Here is an 18703-nt window from a genome sequence, read left to right as displayed (position 1 = left end):
ACCCATTGATATAACTAGGGCCACCTTGTTTCGTTTCCCCGTGCTCATGAACTGTTTTCCCGAAGTCACGTGGGTTAGCTCTTGGTACGGAAACCATGTTGAATCACTCAGCCTGCGTCTCTTATCTTTTGTGTGTAGCTCAGGGAAACCCAAGGTCACACCTGCCCCTCTTGTGGGATGCGTGCATTCTAGCAGAGCCCGTTCCTGTACTCCCCGGGCTCTAGATAGACAAGAGGGCACCTCACTGTGACCTGCACCCGGAATAGCTTCGGCTTAGCTACTAGCAATTAATGGTGCCTTATATGGGTCTTCCTGCTGGCTTGCTGACAACTTGTGTTTTTCCTTGTAGGGTGTTAACCTGAATGTGTGAAAACGTATATATGCTTTGTATCACTTGTATTCGTCAGTCTCCTCTGCGCACCTCCATGGGTCCTGTAGGCCGAGGCTCCCCTGTCAGGGCTTGTATTTGATTGAATAAACGATTCGACCTTCTCCATTGCCGACTGCCTTATTATTCCTTTATGTTAATGTTATATATGGGCTATTGGTAAGTATAGTCCGACCTCGTAAAATTTTGGTTCCTTCAGTTGGCGACTCCGCCGGGACTCCGTGATAGGGTCGTCCCCTCCTGTAAACAGGAGTAGAAGGGAAAGGGAGGAGTTCTGGCCGAAGTGGGTGGACAAGCAGTATTCTGATCTGAAACACCAGCTTGTGGTAAGACACTTAGAGATTCCGCCCTCGAGCCCAGTATCCCTCCCAGCTGCTGAAGACCCTACGCCGGACTCCTACAGGCTTAACCCGAGAGAAGAACAGACTGTGTCGGTCTGTCTAGAAATCGGCAGTGGAGAAGTCGGGATCGGCCTGAGTGCACCAGGTGAGTGAGCCTTTTTGATTACATTTGGAAACGGACGCTTGGAAGAAGTGTTCACTTGGTAATAGCAGTCTGCTTTTTGTTGGTGGTCGGGGAAGCCGGTCCACAAGGGAATCAGAAGGGGTCTGACGATGCGGTGCAGGGGCTGCACGGGTAGACACCCTATGGATTTGTTTGGTAAATATTGAAGATAATACTTGGTGCCTCGCGGAGCACGGAGTGTTCGCTCGGCCAAACTCACTCCGGGAAATCCTGGGAGCAACTGGGTAAGCTAGGGTTCTGGAGCTTTCCGCCCCGAAACACCGGCCCAACCAGAATGCAACCAGGGGATACCTAGGAAGTGGGTTTGTGGTTTTCCTACCAAGTGGCTTATTTGTGGTTGAATTTCAGATTGGTCTGGAATTCTTTTTGAATTGATTCCCCGAACGAGAGTCGACGGGCTCTGTTCGTATCAGAAGACATGTCATTTGCATTTGAATTTGTATTGAGCTCATTGTTACCCTGATTAGCTTTACAGCACTTTACATGGTTGGAAAATAGGAAGAGTATGAGAGAGTGAATGGTGAAGAGGGCGCGCCCGCATGAAAGAAATGATTGGAAACTTATAAATAAGAATTGTGATATTGTTGTTGTTATGCCTTGTTTGAGCAAAATATGTTTTTGGGTGCTGCTGTCGGAGAGGTGCTCGGCTGGAAGAAAGACAGCCTGCCCCTCCAGAGGGAAGCCTCAGTTTTGATATGTATGTTAAACATGATCTTACACCAATTTTGTTTAATACTTTGTGGCACAAGTACACAAGTGATAATACTGACTTGCAATGGCCTCTAACAGGGTCGTTTGATGAGAAAAAGATTAATTACTTGCAAAATAAAATGTTTATGAAGAAAAGTCGCCAGTCGATGTTTGACTCCTTGAACCTATGGTTGAAGGAGGCTAAACGACGGCGGATAAGGAAAGAGAAACTGGGGAAGATTAAATCTGGGCAGACTGTAACCCAAAAAGCCATAGCTTATGATAAAGTAAAGGAAGAGGAAAATATTGCCCAAATGGACAGACAGTTCCGTTTGGAAACAGATAAAATGTATGTGGCCCGACCCGATACTGGAGATGAGATGGAGGATTTATTAGAAACTCGTCCGCCTCCTCCTTATGCTCCACAGGGTTTATATCCAGCAGTGCCCTTGGCCCGAATAGATCGCCCAGGGGCTGCGTTGGTTATCAAGGACCCTATGGGAGCAGCGGCCACGGCCCCGCCTGACGGGTCCGTACGGAGTGCGCTGCTTCCCCCTCCCTCGCTCCGACCAACTACCTCACCCTTGATTTCGTTACATCCAGACTCAGTCGTCCCTTCCACTTTACACCCAGTATTTCTCTCTCCTCCGGCTCGAAGCACTATAGATCCTCGAGCTTTGGCTCCTTTAGATACTACGCCTAAGCGTCTTGGGTCTGATTCGAGTGACCAACAGATTTTTACTAGATCTTCGTTAGGTATGGAAGAAAGAAGGGCTATAGTAAATCAGGCGTCCCAATGGATGCGGAATGCCATTTATACAATGGAAGACATTTAGAGCACTATGAAAGATTTTGAACCCGTTGCTCAGCAACTGGCTTTGGAAAATATGGCGATCCGATTAATTTCGCTATGGGAACAGTGTTTTGAGGAAGGGTTCGCTCCTCCAATACTGAGAGATATAAGAGATCGAGCCCACAAATTCCAATTGCAGTCTGATGAAATATATCAGAATATAGCAACTCTCTTACATTATCGAGAACAAATGCATCGGAAGTTTGCCGATTGGGGAACTCTGAACCCTATGAGAGAGGTACATCCTTCCCGGAATTACCTGAAATAAAAGACAATGGGGAAATGTTATTAGAGCAAGAGAGGACACAAGGCTTCGGGAACAATGGGTTTATACCCCTTGGAAACGAAGCGAGGTCCTTACGTTGAAAGCCCAGCTCCCTGACCCACGTAAGAATCCCACAGCTTATTACAAGGAACTGGCCGAGGCTGCCAATTCCGCTATTATGACTATACCAGATATTGAGTTATTTTTTGGCCTTTTGATCCCGGTAGATATCTGGAGACAGATACATGATACGGATCACGCTCCCGAGCTAGGGGGGACGTGGAATCAACTGAAGACTTGGGATAAGGAACGAAAACCTGGAGAGAAACCTCGAGATGAAATTTTAGCAGTACCAGATAAAATTATTACATTTACGCAGACCCTCCTCCCTCCTAAGAAAATAGATTGGGATAAGCTGGCAGCGTGTAAACAAAAGAAAGACGAGAGTGTGTCGGATTTCTTCACCAAGTTTGAAAAAAACATTTATAGATTTTAGTGGACAGGATTTATCCACAGATGGGGGAATACAACTGTCTGTAAATAGATTTGTGACAAATTTGTTACCAGAGATTATGTCCCGCCTCCAGGCAGCCGAGAGTACATGGACTACGGCCACCCCGTCCGTGATCCTCAGTATGGCTCAGTATTATAAGCATCGAGAAAATGAGAGCAAGGAAAGGACTGAAAAGAAGACAAAAGATTTAAAGACTAGAGTCTTGTTGCAGCAAGTTAGCAGAGGACAGAATGCGGGACGAGGTGGACGTGGTTCCTTCCAAAGAGGAATAGCTACAGGCAGAGGAAGAGGAGGTCCCCCGAATATTGGCCTTAATCAGTGCTCGTATTGTAAGCAGGAGGGATATTGGAGGGCGGACTGTCCTTTGTTGTTGGCAAGGAACGGCCCCAGTAGGGGACGAGGACGGGGCCGGGGAAATATCGATCGAAATTGCATGCGAAGAGAAGACGAGGATCCTCGAAAGAACTATTTTGATAGTCCACAAAATAGGCAGTACTATAATGAAAATTATAGGGAAGACGGGTACGACGGACAAGATTATGCATGAGACAGCCAAGGACAGGGAGGGGGCCACATTACAGTACCAGTTGACCAAGAGGGACCTTATGTACAAGTGGAACTGTTGGGTACATCAGGAAAATTCCTATTGGATACTGGAGCAATGAATAGTTCAGTTGCTCATACAATGGTCCCATGGGCTGCTCTGTCTGACCAAAATAATGTATCAGTATGATTCTCTGGAATACCTGTGGTAAGCCCTGTTTCTAAGTCTTTGCCTTTCACTATAGGTCCTATTTCTATTCAGTCACCCTTTCTGCTGACATCGAATTGTGGTGAGAATCTTTTGGGTTTAGATATTTTAAAGAAATTACATGCTCGGATTTATTGTTCACCGGATGGTGTATATTTGACGATGCAGAAACCTTTTTTGACGGACGCTCAATATTTTGCAAAGAGTGAACGTCTTCCCCCTGAATTCTCTACAATTCCTCAGACTCTGTGGGCAACAGGAGACGCTGATGTTGGTCTGTTAAAGATAGCCCCCGTGTCCATTACCCTGAAACCGAATGCGCAGCTGCCTCGCATTCCACAGTATAAGATTTCACCAGAAGGTGAACGGGCTATGTTAAACATTATTCGTGACCTTATTCAAAAGGGTGTAGTGGAAGAAACATATATACGTGTAATAGACCGATTTTACCTATTTTGAAGAAAGCCCCAGTTGATGGTGCTCCAGATTATAGGAACACATATCGTTTTGTGATTGACCCCCCGAGAGGTTAATAAAATAGTGGTTCCACAGTATCCAGTGGTACCCGATATAACTGCTATCTTGACTATGATTCCTCCCACCGCTCAGTATTTCCCTGTAATAGACCTCAAGAATGCCTTCTTTAGCATCCCAATTCATCCAGATAGCAGGCATATCTTCGGATTCTCATTGGCTGGCCGAAGTTTTAGATTTACACGCGCCCCCCAAGGCTATACTGAAAGTCCTAGTATATATAGCCAAGCTTTAAAAGCAGTTCTTGATGAATTAGTCTTGCCAGCCGGAAATTCAATTATTCAGTACGTAGACAATATACTGGTGGCCTCTGATACTGAAGAAGGATGCAAAGAGGCTACGGTGAAACTGTTCCACCATTTGGCTAAAAAGGGAAATAAAGTGTCCCTTTCTAAATTTCAATATTGTCGACAGGAAGTGACCTACTTAGGCCATTTTCTGTCGAAAGCGGGGAGGCGATTAACTCCTGAACGAATATCTGTTATAACTAACATGTCTGTACCTCGTACTCAACGTGATGTTTCTGCTTTTCTTGGAATAACCTCTTACTGTCGTCAATGGATTCCTAACTATTCACTTCTCTGTAAACCCTTGTTGCAATTGACAACCAAAGATGTGCATGAACCCCTACCCTGGATGGATGAATGTCAAGAAGCCTTTGAATCTTTAAAGTCTGCTCTTTGTTCTGCACCTGTGTTGGGAACTCCAGATTACCGAAAGCCTTTTTCACTTTATGTGCACGAGGTGGACGGTTGCTCATTATCAGTGTTAACACAGACTTTCGGTGGAAAACTGAGACCCTGTGCATTTTTCTCTTCAGTTTTAGACACTGTTGCACAAGCCCTCCCAAGTTGTCTGAGGGCAACTGCTGCAGTAGCATTGGCCATTCGACAATCAGAAGGAATAGTATTGAACACTGACCTCACAGTCATGGTACCGCATGCTGTGGATATTCTTTTGAATAGGACCAAGACCCAGCACCTGACGAGTGCTAGATTGACAGGATATGAATTGACATTGTTTGCCGCTCACATTACTATTAAAAGATGCACTACCTTGAATCCCGCCACATTATTGCCTCTCCCTGAGAAAGATGAAAGGGTTGATTTGATGTCCATGATTATGTGTTTAGAACGGAGGAGGAAACAAAGGGGCGTGTAGACTTAACTGACACCCCTTTACTTGAACCAGACGGGGAATTGTATGTGGATGGCTCTTGTTTTAAGTTACCAGATGGCACTGCAACAGCTGCATATGCCATTACCACTTTGAAGACAGTAGTGGAAACCGCAAGGATTTCACACCACTCAGCCCAAGCAGCTGAACTGATAGCTTTGTTAAGAGCCTGTGAATTGAGTGAAGGTCTGAGGGTAAATATTTTTACGGACAGCCAGTATACCTTCGGCGTTGCCATAGTTTTGGGAGGCTGTGGAGGGAGCGGGGTTTCTTTACTATGCATGGCCAGAAAATTCAACATGGTCCCTTGATTGATCGATTATTATTTGCTTTAACATTACCAAAGAAGTTAGCCATTATAAAATGTAGTGCTCACAAGAAAGTTGTAGATTCTACTGGAAAGGAAAACGCCTCTGCCGATTCAGTAGCAAAGGAGACGGCTCAGGCTAAAGGGAGTCTTATGTTTCTTAGTACGTCTGCCCAATGGACCACCGAAACATCCCTTTTTGATAATACCATTGAAAGTGTGAAAGAGTTACAGAAGGAAGCGACTATTGAAGAGATGCAATGGTGGGAACGGGAGATTGGTAAACTAGATGAGAATGGATGTTGGATAGACCGATCTGATAAGCAGCGATGGTTGCTCCCTAATGCATTGGTTTATGTAGTAGTCACCATGGCGCATGGCCCGGCCCATATCAGTGCTAAAGGAATTAGTGCAGTATTAGATCCAGTATGGAATAACCCAAACATTTCCAAAATAGCAGCCCACATTGTTAAATATTGCCCAGTGTGTTTACGACATAACCCTGGAGGTAGAGAATCTGTTTTGAGTGGCAATTCTGCCCCGCCATCCTTGCCTTTTGAAGTCATACAGATAGATTACATACAAATGGAACGTGTATATAATTTGAAGTATGTATTGGTGGTGGTATGTGCTTTCAGTAAATGGGTCGGGGCCTACCCCACCAAAGATGCCATGGCAATTGCCACTGCTAAGGTTCTAATCAAGGAATTTTTCCCAAGGTATTGTTTGCCCCGAATTATCTGGTCGGACAATGGGCCCAATTTTAATGCCTTACTTGTACAAAGTGTTTGTGATGGATTGAAAATAAGACAAAAGTTCCATGCTGCTAGGCATCCACAATCAGCAGGCTTGGTCGAAAAATATAATGGTATTTTGAAGGTCAAGATGGCCAAAATCTGTGCAGACACGAGATTGAAATGGCCCGATGCCCTTCCATTAGCCTTACTGTCCCTTAGAACGACTCCTCATTCTAGAACCGGTCTGTCTCCGTATGAGGTGATATTTGGCCGTCCCGCCAATGTGTGGGGAGTCCCTAGACCCAGATCTTTTAGGGATACTGATTATCCGTTGATGACAGATTACCTTTATGCTTTGACTAAAGATCTGCGTTCTATTCATCAACAGGTATCGGACACATTGCAGCCACTACCGGAGGGTCCTGGACATCGTTTGGAGCCTGGCCAGTGGATACTGGTGAAGAACTATCAACGGACATCGAGTTTGGAGCCCAGGTGGTCTGAGCCCTATCAAATCCTCCTGGTCTCGAGGACGGCAGTGAAGGTGCACGGCCGCAAACACTGGATACACGTGAGCCACGTCAAGCGCCTCCCGCTGCCCCTACCTTCTGATCGGCAGAACAAGGACGGAGTGGCGAGTCAGGAAGGAGAGTTGATCAAGAGTTTTGTGCCCTTTTCGGATGCTCGAGAAATAGGGCAAACAAGTGAAGTGTTACCTGAAGGGGAAAGTGTGACCGCTCAGTCAGAAGCAACCACCAGTCCCGAGGTGTCTCAAGGGGTGACCGAGTCTGTTACCCATGCTACCGAATTGTTTTCTGACCAGGAGCAACCTGGCCGTTGTCGATACGATCTGCGGCCCCAAAAACAGCGCAGTGCCCCACTCTCTGATGGAAGAAATTAGATCGAGATTTTGTATTAAAAAATCTTGAGTAGAGTGATTGGGGTACTGACCGAGACACTGGACTGAACTCGCAGAGAGCTTGGAACATTGTGTAATAAGGCTCTGTTCAGAAAGAAAGACTGAGTTAAGGGCCGCGATCGCGCTTTTGGAATCTGAAAATATGCTTTTCCTTGGATGAGAGATAAGGGTCTGCCTGTGAGGCTCTAAAAAACAGACACAGGGAGAAGATCCCTTAGTGGGAAGAAGAAACCCTCTGGTGGTGTGCGTGCTTTGTGGATACAAAGATTAGTTTTGGACTTTTAGCAAGGGACCGAGATAGATTTGGACTTTTAGAGAGTATGTTTCCCTTTGATCGATTTATGATGGAAGATGAACGCCATGTTCATGATATGCAACTGTTTTCCGAATGGCCCACCAGAGTGAAGGTGGCATTCGTTGCTCTTATTGTCATAATTACTGTAATAATGATGTGTGTGTTTGTATATTTGGAATTTCAGCATCCAGTGCAGAAGTTGATAACAACTACTCCTGCCCCAGAGGAACACCTCTTTTATTCTCTGCCTCCGCATAAGGCTAGGCATAGGGAAACTTATTCAAAGAATGTTTTTATTGAAATGTTGCATCAGACCCACAGTACCACAAACAAAACGAATTGCTGGGCTTGTGGCTTGTTACCGTCAGTCATGCATCAACATGAGTTATTCATATCTCTCCCTTTGTCGTATTTAGCTAGTTGTGAAGCATGGTGGCAATTGTTATCATTGATGTATTCACACTATGTTGCAAATCCTAAAATATATTTCGAAAGAGATTATGAAGCCATTTTAAAATATATAAGACGACACCAAGGATTCGATGCTGAAGGGGATGAAGGTCAGGGTTCCTTAGATCCAAACGCCTGTATGAATGTATATACTGATTCCAAAAATGATACCTGGCTGCACGAAGAAATGCAAGATTTTGAACTTTTTAATTCTACTTTGTATTTTCAGCATTTCAAGGAACACAATGTTACTAATGATAGAGCCCTGCCAATCCCCATAATTAACTCTACCTCCCTGTTCTGTATTAGGGGGCGAGGTCACATTAAGGTAGGGAGTAGTACCTGTAATTACACCTATACATTGCAGACCGACAGTACTCCCCCGATGATCACTCCCCCGAATGTATATTTTGTGTGTGGGGAAAATGCTTATACTTGGCTTCCTCAGGGATGGGCAGTACGGGGTTACTTGTCCTTCCTCTACCCCCCTGTGTATATTGCCCCTTCCGATTACCACAGGACTCATCAGCTAATGAAGAGAGAGATAGAATCTAATCGGACTATTAGGAGCTATGATACTGATAGTACTGATCAGACAGATACCTGGCTGCAACAGTTTGAAGATATTTCAAAGGGCCTGGTCCAGTTCTGGGGTCCGATTTTTAACAGTCGTAATATAAGGCATTTGTCTAGAATTGTGGAAAATGTGGTCCAAACCACGACCGAGATTTTGACCAACCTCACTGTTGAGCTTCAGGCTACGAGGCTTGTTTCTCTTCAAAACCGGATGGTGTTAGACGTCATCCTGGCAGATAGGGGCGGAGCTTGCCGCGTGATCAGCAGCTCTTGTTGCGTTTTTATTCCCGATTCAGCCCCTACCATACATCTTGCTATTAAGAAATTACATCGATTAGCTAGTGAGCTTCATGAAGAGACTGGTACTTGGTCCCTCAGTGGATGGTTCTGGGGTCTCCTGGCCACTTGGGGTTGGAAGATACTCATGATCCTAGCAAGAGCATTCAGGGTTATTTTTACGTGTTGTTTATGCCTCCAATGCGGCCCAGCCTGTTGTGCTGTTTGTGCAAACAGGATAACGTCAGCTCTGACCCTTTCCCGGCAGGAAAAGAAAGAGAAACAAATGATTCAGAAGGAGGTAACAGACCTCATGCAAATTGATGAAGGAGTATTCGTGGAATAAAGTAGTTATATTGGCCATAGTAGGCCAAAAGGGCCGTCTGTTGGGATATAAAATTAAATATATTCATGATTGGCCCACTATGTACCATATAACTGTAATACGCATATAAATAACCCCATAGTACTATACTATATATATAAGCTTTATGAAAAGATGCATGTAGGCCCAGCTAGACCCTTTGATATAACTAGGGCCACCTTGTTTCGTTTCCCTGTGCTCATGAACTGTTTTCCCGAAGTCACGTGGGTTAGCTCTTGGTACGGAAACCATGTTGAATCACTCAGCCTGCGTCTCTGATCTTTTGTGTGTAGCTCAGGGAAACCCAAGGTCACACCTGCCCCTCTTGTGGGATGCGTGCATTCTAGCAGAGCCCGTTCCTGTACTCCCTGGGCTCTAGATAGACAAGAGGGCACCTCACCGACCTGCCCCCGGAATAGCTCCGGCTTAGCTACTAGCAATTAATGGTGCCTTATATGGGTCTTCCTGCTGGCTTGCTGACAACTTGTGTTTTTCCTTGTAGGGTGTTAACCTAAATGTGTGAAAACGTATATATGCTTTGTATCACTTGTATTCGTCAGTCTCCTCTGCGCACCTCCATGGGTCGTGTAGACCGAGGCTCCCCTGTCAGGCCTTGTATTTGATTGAATAAACGATTCGACCTTCTCCATTGCCGACTGCCTTATTATTCCTTTATGTTATATATGGGCTATTGGTAAGTATAGTCCGACCTCGTAAAATTTTGATTCCTTTTTTGCGTCAAAATCTTGCGCCTGCCTTACAGCAGGCGTAAGACTGATGCAGGCCCTTTCCCATGGGGCTTGCCCCATGTGAAATGACGCATTGCTGGAATTGCGTCACTTTTGTGACACACTCCAGCAATGCGTCACTTTTGCGCTTCCAGATACGTCAGAAATACTGACTTATTTGTAACTCCTTGCGACATGATGCGTCATACATTAAATATGACGCCTCAGGAATGTCGCAAGGAGTGCGCACTGAGAAGTGACGCATCGCTGCTTTCACACAGCGATGCGTCATTTCTCATAAATGAGGCCCATTGGTTAGGTCGAAGCCTGGCATTCAATGCGCAAGCAGTGTCGCGCAGGCAAGAAATTTTGCTCTCCATCCAGTATGGGGCTTTAGCCCGCCTCTCTCTTCCATTGGCTAGCTCCATAAATGGAGGCTAGCCATTGGAAGAGAGATGTGGCAATCATTCTCGAAGCAGATTCGTGGGCGTTCCTGGGTTTTTCTTGAGCTCCCCTTTGCCGTCTTTGTTTCGTCATGAAGAGATGGGTGTTTCCTTTTTTTTTTTTTCTTCCCACGATGTTTGCGGACGGCATTTTTTTCATGGAGCTGGGGTGGGCGGGTCGCGAATTGGAAGCTCGCCGTGGCATCAGTACGCGAAGTCGCCCGTATTTTAAAAACAGCCTCGCGATGCCCTCCGACAAGCTCAGCAAGATCCAGACCCTCAAGCTGGCTGCGCGCTACATCGACTTCCTCTACCAGGTGCTGCAGAGCGACAAGCTCGACTCCAAGATGGCCAGGTGCAGCTATGTGGCCCACGAGCGGCTCAGCTATGCCTTCTCGGTCTGGAGGATGGAGGGCGCCTGGTCCCTTTCCATGCTCGTAAACTGTGTATCTTTTTCAACTTTAGATTTCTTTGTTTTGGTTTTATGTTATGTAATAATTTACATTGGTTTCTAAAATACGAATATAATGTGCAATATTTAGTTTCTTAATTTGTGGTGTTTGCTTCGGTGCAGGAGAGGTGAGGGAGGGGCGGGTGGTAGTGAAGGTGGGGGCGAGGGGCGTGTACAGTCGCTTCTCTGACCCGTGGCGGTCAGGCCGCCCCGAGGTCAGTAACACAAGGTCAAAGATTCGGGGACACTAAAGTGGGAAGACATCAAAGGGTTAAAGTGCAGTGTTACCAATGTTTGTTTCTGATGTTATGGATACATCTAAGCCTTTCTACTTCCGTGTCGCCTGACACGTCTCTCTGTAATTGGATCCTCGGCGCTCGTCTCTCCCCTGATGGGGTCCGTGTATAGCTGCTGAATGAATGTGAAACAGTCCTATGGTGGTCGTAGCGCTTTGTGACATGACCGCCAGAGCCGTCTTCGCGACCCGGGTCTTTCCTCTGTGCCAGTCCGACCCTGGGTGGAGGAGTCGGAGGATTACACGTCACGTGTACAATGCAACAAGGGCATTACTGGTGAATAAGGCTCAGGGCTGCCTCGCCTCACCCAGTGCTTTGAGTGCGCCTCCTGCGGTGGGTAAGGGGACTCCCATAGCTGCCGTTCAGTGTAATTACCAGTGACATTCAACGACTATGAGTGACACTTTCTCACGAGCAAAAGCAAGCCCTGAAGAGGAAGGAAACCTACAATTATCAGAAATGACACCCATTTGAGCAAGGAGAATCTCTAGGCAGATCTAAAAACATCTGCAAAGCACCAGATACACCTGTACCCTGGTCGCACTGCAGACAGTGACTCACCGTGCAATGCAGCGGTCTCAGCTGTAACTTTAGGCTGAAGGACGCCTCCTAAAAGTGGGAAGCCAAAGGTGCAGAAGATTACGTAGAGGCCAAGTTTCACTTTGCTTCTGTGACTTTTCCATAGTTTCACTGTGTACTCGGGCGTGACATTCTACAGCCAAATGTGTGACAGTTCGAGTTTATGGTGACAGAGAGTGGCACATGATAGGCGTGCTCAGGCTGGCATATGGGTAAATAATATCAGTCTTTTACCGTGTGGCACCAGAGTTCGTTTGATCATGTTATGAGACTGTGAAGACCCCTGCACAGTGCACAGTGCTACTACACACAGTGCTATTGAAATTAAAGAGGAAATAATATACCTAGTAACCGATAACAACCAAATCGCTTCACACATTATTAAACAATGGTCTCTTTAATTCTGCACGAATGATGCAATGAAGTGAAGTGCTGTGGTGTCAATGGCTGAACGTGCTGTACAAATACCAGTAATATAAAGTGACGTCAAACAATTGAAACACAATCTTCATAGCTTCCACGTTTCCCAGTTCCATATGTGAAGTGCTAACCCGATCTAGGGCTTTTGTTAGAATTCTGGGACTTGTAGTCCTGTTTTATAAGGGAGGGAGTAAGACTACAAGTCCCAGAATTTAAAGAAAAAACGCAGACTTTAGCACCACATCACACGTGGATTCATAGTCATTCAGCACCCTATTAATTATTTGCTCCTTTGCTGCACATGACTTTTCATTCCTCTGCATTTGTCAATGTGAATTCATACTTTAATTTTCACAAATCGAGGGTTTCTGACTTGATTCTTCCTGAAACATTGCTTAAGATTCATGCATGTGTGAATGTAGCTGTTGCGCATTTGGAAACGGTAATTAGACGGTCCCGCCTGTCACTGCAGAGCCGGTGTTGGATGGAGTAGACCTATGAACAGCAGCTTTCAAAAATAGAGGTGGGCAGATGGGCTAATTCATAGAGAACCAAGCCAGTATGGAGCCAGAGCTGTGTGTGTGGGGGGCGCTGCATGTGTGTGTGGGGGGGAGGGGGGCTCTGTGTGTGTATGTGTGGGGCTCTGTGTGTGTGTGTGTGGCTCTGTGTGTGTGTGGGGGGCTTGTGTGTGTGTGTGTGTGGGTCTGTGTGTTTCTGTGTGGCATTTGCGAGAGATTAAGTTATTGGCATTGTAAATGACAATGCCATTTATTTATCTGTTTTCAAAACCAACACATAAATAAACATTTTGTCATTTACAATGCCAATAGCTCTAACTTTTGCAAAGGCGAGACCGTTGCATTGTAAATGCTTGATTTAAATAAGGCCTCTGATATATTCCTCAAGTGATACAGATTGCGCAAGCTCAGACCGTTAACAGCAGATCTATTCCACACACTACACATATCTCACAGACTAAAGCCTAAGACAACAATTCTGTTACTTATGTATGTGGCAGCCACACCGTCCTTCATCGTACATATATATATATTACAGACCTAGGGCCTTATTTAGAGTTTGACAGATGGGATACTCCATGAAAAATGTGGCTGGTATTGGACCTGCCGTATTGCAAGTTCATTATAGCTTATGTCACTTGCAATATGGTGGATGGGATATTTGCCAGTTTTGTCAATGAGTATACCATCTGCCAAACTCTAAATAAGGGTCTCAGTTTTCTAACAGCAAGGCTACTCTTGGGTTATTCCGACTTTACGTACTCAAACATCTGAAAACAAAACTATCCCTCAGGTTCCCCAGATATTATAGGCACAGGCCTCCTAGTAAAGACATTTTACAATCTCAGACATCAAGATATAATCTATATTTTAGGTTACATAAATCTTACTGGCTAAGGTCTCAGATAGAAATACATTATATTACCTAAATCTCACGTGCAGAGGATTCTTGCGTTAAAGGTATACCTCAAGGTGCAAATGTCTTGCAGGCAGAAAACTTGTATATGGTGATACTAATGTTCAGGATATATGTGCTTCCTCATGAAGTCCTTGTTGAAGGGTGAAAGGCATTGGCTGGGATGAATGTTACTATTTTGTAAGGACTAAGGGGCTTATTTATGGGCCCTTGCGTTACTTTTGCACCGTCGGTGCTTCACCTTTTGTGACGCACCAGTGGTGTAAAAAATATGCTATGTTGAGCCATATTAACAAAGTAACGCATCTAGGTAGATGCGTCACTTTGTTAACCCCTGCACCACATTATACCTGCGCCAGGTATAATGTATGCAGTGGGGCGTTCCGAAGCAAGACAGGGTTGTAGAAGTGATGCAGTGAAATCTATGAGATTTCACTGCACCACTTCTAGGACGTAAATGGGTCAATATCTTATGCGCAAGACTGATACAGGCCCATTTAACATGGGACTTGCCCAGGTATAATGACCCATTGCTGGAGTTGCGTCACTTTTGTGACTCACTCCAGCAATGCGTCATTTTTGCACCTACAGATACGTCAGAAATACTGATGTATCTGTAACTCCTTGCGACATGATGAGTCATATTGTAAATATGATGCATCATTGGTGTCGCAAGGAGGGCGCATCGCTGTTTTCTCGCAGCAATGCATTACTTTTCATAAATGAGGGCTACATTTTTTGGAAGATGCACCTCTAACTTTTCTCGTGTATTTGTGGATGAATGGAAGAATTTCTCAACCCATCTGGATGGACTTTGTTATGATTGAACTGTCTTTTTGTTCTTAATATGGATATTAATATACCATCCCAGTGGTTAGTTTAGCATACTCCCGGTTGCAATTTTTATTTTATAGCAGAAGGCTTGTGAGCAGTTGGGCCTTTTTTAGGTGCAGCGTTGAATAGGAATATTTGAATATTAACACTTGTGTGGTCATAGATAGCCTATACCTGCTCTGCATTTTGTGTGCAAATGTCTTACAGTTACAGTCTCCAACCCAAACAGAGGCAATATCTTAAACTTATATCACATGCTCAGGCATTAGACAGGGCGTCTATACTTTTAGTTATACATATGTTAGAGGAGTGGCATCTCCGAGGAAAGCTGGTGATCCAGCACGACACCAATAATTGATCAGGCCAATACCCAATAATCATCATACTACAATGGCCCATACACATTCACCCAGAATCCCTTATGTACGGGGGTCAATTTATACGTACATTTAATTATTTTCTTTATAGACTCTTTTGTGACAACTTTGAAAACATTTCTAACTTATACATCAACTTTCCTTCCACTTGGACGATGGACCAATGAGTTTAATAGTTGATGGCAATGATAATACTATCTAACTAACTATATAATCCGCTAAATAATCACAGACTCTCTGTAAAGTTAATAATGAATTTTATCTCAAATAAAAGGTTCATGCTTAACTGCATAAGGTCACAAAATACAAACAATTAATCTCACGAAGAGAGATATAATATATGAAAATCAAATGAATACAAACTCACTACTGAGCAACGTCTTTATGCAATGAAGGAGAGGATAGGTGCAGAGACAAAACTTTCAGCAAAATAGTATGCAAAACATAATATACCTAATGAAGGGGATAGATGAAGAGACAATAGTTTCATCTAAATAATACATATCAATACATCAATAATGGAGTGGATAGGTGAAGAGACAAATGTTTCAGCAAAATAGTATGCAAAACATAACATACCTAACAGAGGGGCTACATGAAGAGACAATAGTTTCATCTAAATAATACATATCAATACATCAATAACTGAGTGGATAGGTGAAGGTACAAAAGTTTCAGAGGCAAAATACATTTATAAGTAAATGTTCGAGAATTAATCAAACTAAATACAATCCTATCGGTCTGTAGAAAATCACCCCTTCGGCCTAGGAGATGGGGGGGTTCCCCGAAATAGAATCAGGGAACAAAGGTATAGGACAGGAACAGGATAGGTCAGGAAACAGCTAGGCCTCTCTGCAAACTGACGAACAGCGAGGAAACCCCCTCTTCTCCTGCCAGCTTAAGCATAAACCACACCCCTAAAGGCACCCCAATTATACTCTAATATTGACATGTCCATCCCACTTTTGTTGCAAACTTTCATGGAACTCGCAAAGGGATTGGTGGGCTTGGGAGGTGGCGTTGTCACACCACTGGGACTGCATCTCTAATTCAACTAATTTATTGTTTTACATTAGTTCCCAGTGTTTGGGTCTTAGTTCGTTCTCATGTTTACTATATATGATACAAATTTTAACATTCTCCATTTATTATAAAACATCATCCGCAGAATGAATCTCCGGACCCACGACTGGGTAGCTCACTTGGCAGTCACTCGCTACTCTGGCCTTCAACCCTTTCATGTCATCTGTGGTGCACAGCGTGCCTGTCTTGCCTCTGACAGAGCTGACTCACTCCTCGAATCACCCCCTCCCACTTTGGCCAACTTTAGGAAGATGGCGGTTTTGATCCAGCACACTTGAGTAAATGAAAATGAACATTTATTAATTATATGATAATGCAACCCTCACTGTTTACCACCCACCTTGCACTATTCCCCATTAATGTTACCTAGCATAAGCTTAGTGCAAAAAAAGCGGCATTAATTATTATTTCAAAGCAAGATGCAACATGCAATCACTGATGCACATGCGGCATAGTCATGCAATATTTCTCGTTTCTTCCAAAACACAAACATTATTACTGTTGAACTCTTTCGTGTATTATTTCATGTTAGTTCATGCCTGGGCAAAGCAATTTCCCCTGTGTTTATGTTGGATGTATGTTAGTTTTACCATAACTACTCACTGTTATTACGTATTATGGGGGTATTAATTCAAGCAGGTTTCTTTGTTGCACAACCCTGCTCCAGCATTGGTACTCAGCATACACAGATACTTAGGTCTTTGGTTTCTGACACCAAAGCTATCCTTTAAGTTCGATTAGAACATTGGAATGTTGGGAGCTCCGTTAAATAAAATTGAGTGCTCTGATTTTCGAATGACCAATAGAAGCCTGAGCATCAACATTCCAATGTTTAACAAAGGCCTCACGGAGCCTGAGGGGATATCAACCCCCTCAGGCTCTGTGTGGCCTTTGTTTTACAAATTAGAACATTCTGCCCTCCAAGGGGGAATGTTCTTATAGTCTTAGAGCCCTCCTTAACAGGATATACCTGTCATTAATGGCCCGCTCTCTTATAAAAGGCCCTCACCCACTGGAGCGGGCCTTTAATGGCTGGTAGAACCCACTACGGCAGGCTCTAAGGGTATAATATAGAAAATCTCCAGACAGATAGGATGACACTCATTTGCTTACAACTCACTCTCACTGAAGACTGGATTATGGCACAATATTGTGGATGTAAAAGAATGTTTTTACAATGTAATGAATTAATGTCAATACCACCCAGAATAACTTAAAATACACCACATTGGTGGCCTCTATGTTATATGCATCTGATTCTGAGACATTATAGCATTGTTGGAATACTGGGCACAACCTTTTTTTAAATAAACACACTAAGGGCGCAGCAGTGGAAGCTTCTCTCAAAAGCAGAACAGGTTCAGTGCAGACAACAATAAAGCGAACATCTCTTGCACATCTCAGGCAGCAGTAGGGTGGCATTACTCACAAAAAGAAAAAGCATCACCAGTGCAACCTTCACTCAAATACAGAAATTGCCAAGCACAAAATAAAAGTTTGCACACACAGCAGTCCATTGTGGGCAACAGCAATGCAAGCGTCCTTGGCACAAGGTAGGTACACAATGAGTTCAAGCATCTCACACAGAACAGGGTGCATCAGGTGTAAATTTCATCACACACAAACCAGGTACAACATGGATAGCAGCACTGAAGGATACCTGAATCCACGCAGTTGGTGCTGCACATGGACCGATACCAAGCAAGATTCTCTCACACAAAGTGAGAATTTGTAGAATTGGATTGAGCAGAGCAGCTATTCACTGCGCTTGTAAGTGGAAAGAAGACTTTGCACTGGACTGAATGTGCCCATAAATTTTTGTGGGAATATACCATTAAAAAATTTAAGTTGTAGAGAAAGATGCTCTCAAAATATGTTCTGGCTTAGAAAGCCCTTGTGATCGGATAGACTGTATGCTACACTATTAATGATAAAAATTGATAAAACATAAGTAGGTGAGTATACCGTACTCAACATAAAGTAGGTGAGTGTACAAAAAACATATAAATATATGCCAGGGGTGTGGCTAGGAGCCAAATAAGATGGGCGCACTCTAAGGCGGCTACATAACCGCCAGAACTAAATTCTCTGCCATCCGCTCAAATATCCGACCATACCTTACATTACTGGGTCTGAGGTGGGCTCTGACGTCCCCAGCTGCCAAAATGGGGCACTTGCACCAATCTGGTTTTCCCAAAGACTGTGTGGCGAATGGCATCGCTCATGAGGTGCAGGGCCTGAACGACAGCGGATCGAGGTGCAGCGGCCTGGTGAAAAGGGCGAAAAGGACCCCAAATTATAGACAGGAGAGGCAGAGAACACGATCAGGTACTGGAAGTCTTTGAAGGGGATGGTGTTCTCCAGACAACTAGTGCCCCCATAGCATAAACCTCTGGTGCATACTATGAAGGTATATACACATCTATGACTACCATGTC

Source organism: Lissotriton vulgaris, chromosome 10, assembly GCF_964263255.1.
Source record: "Lissotriton vulgaris chromosome 10, aLisVul1.2, whole genome shotgun sequence".
In the NCBI taxonomy this organism is placed as follows: Eukaryota; Metazoa; Chordata; class Amphibia; order Caudata; family Salamandridae; genus Lissotriton; species Lissotriton vulgaris.
This window is presented reverse-complemented; position numbering follows the sequence as displayed.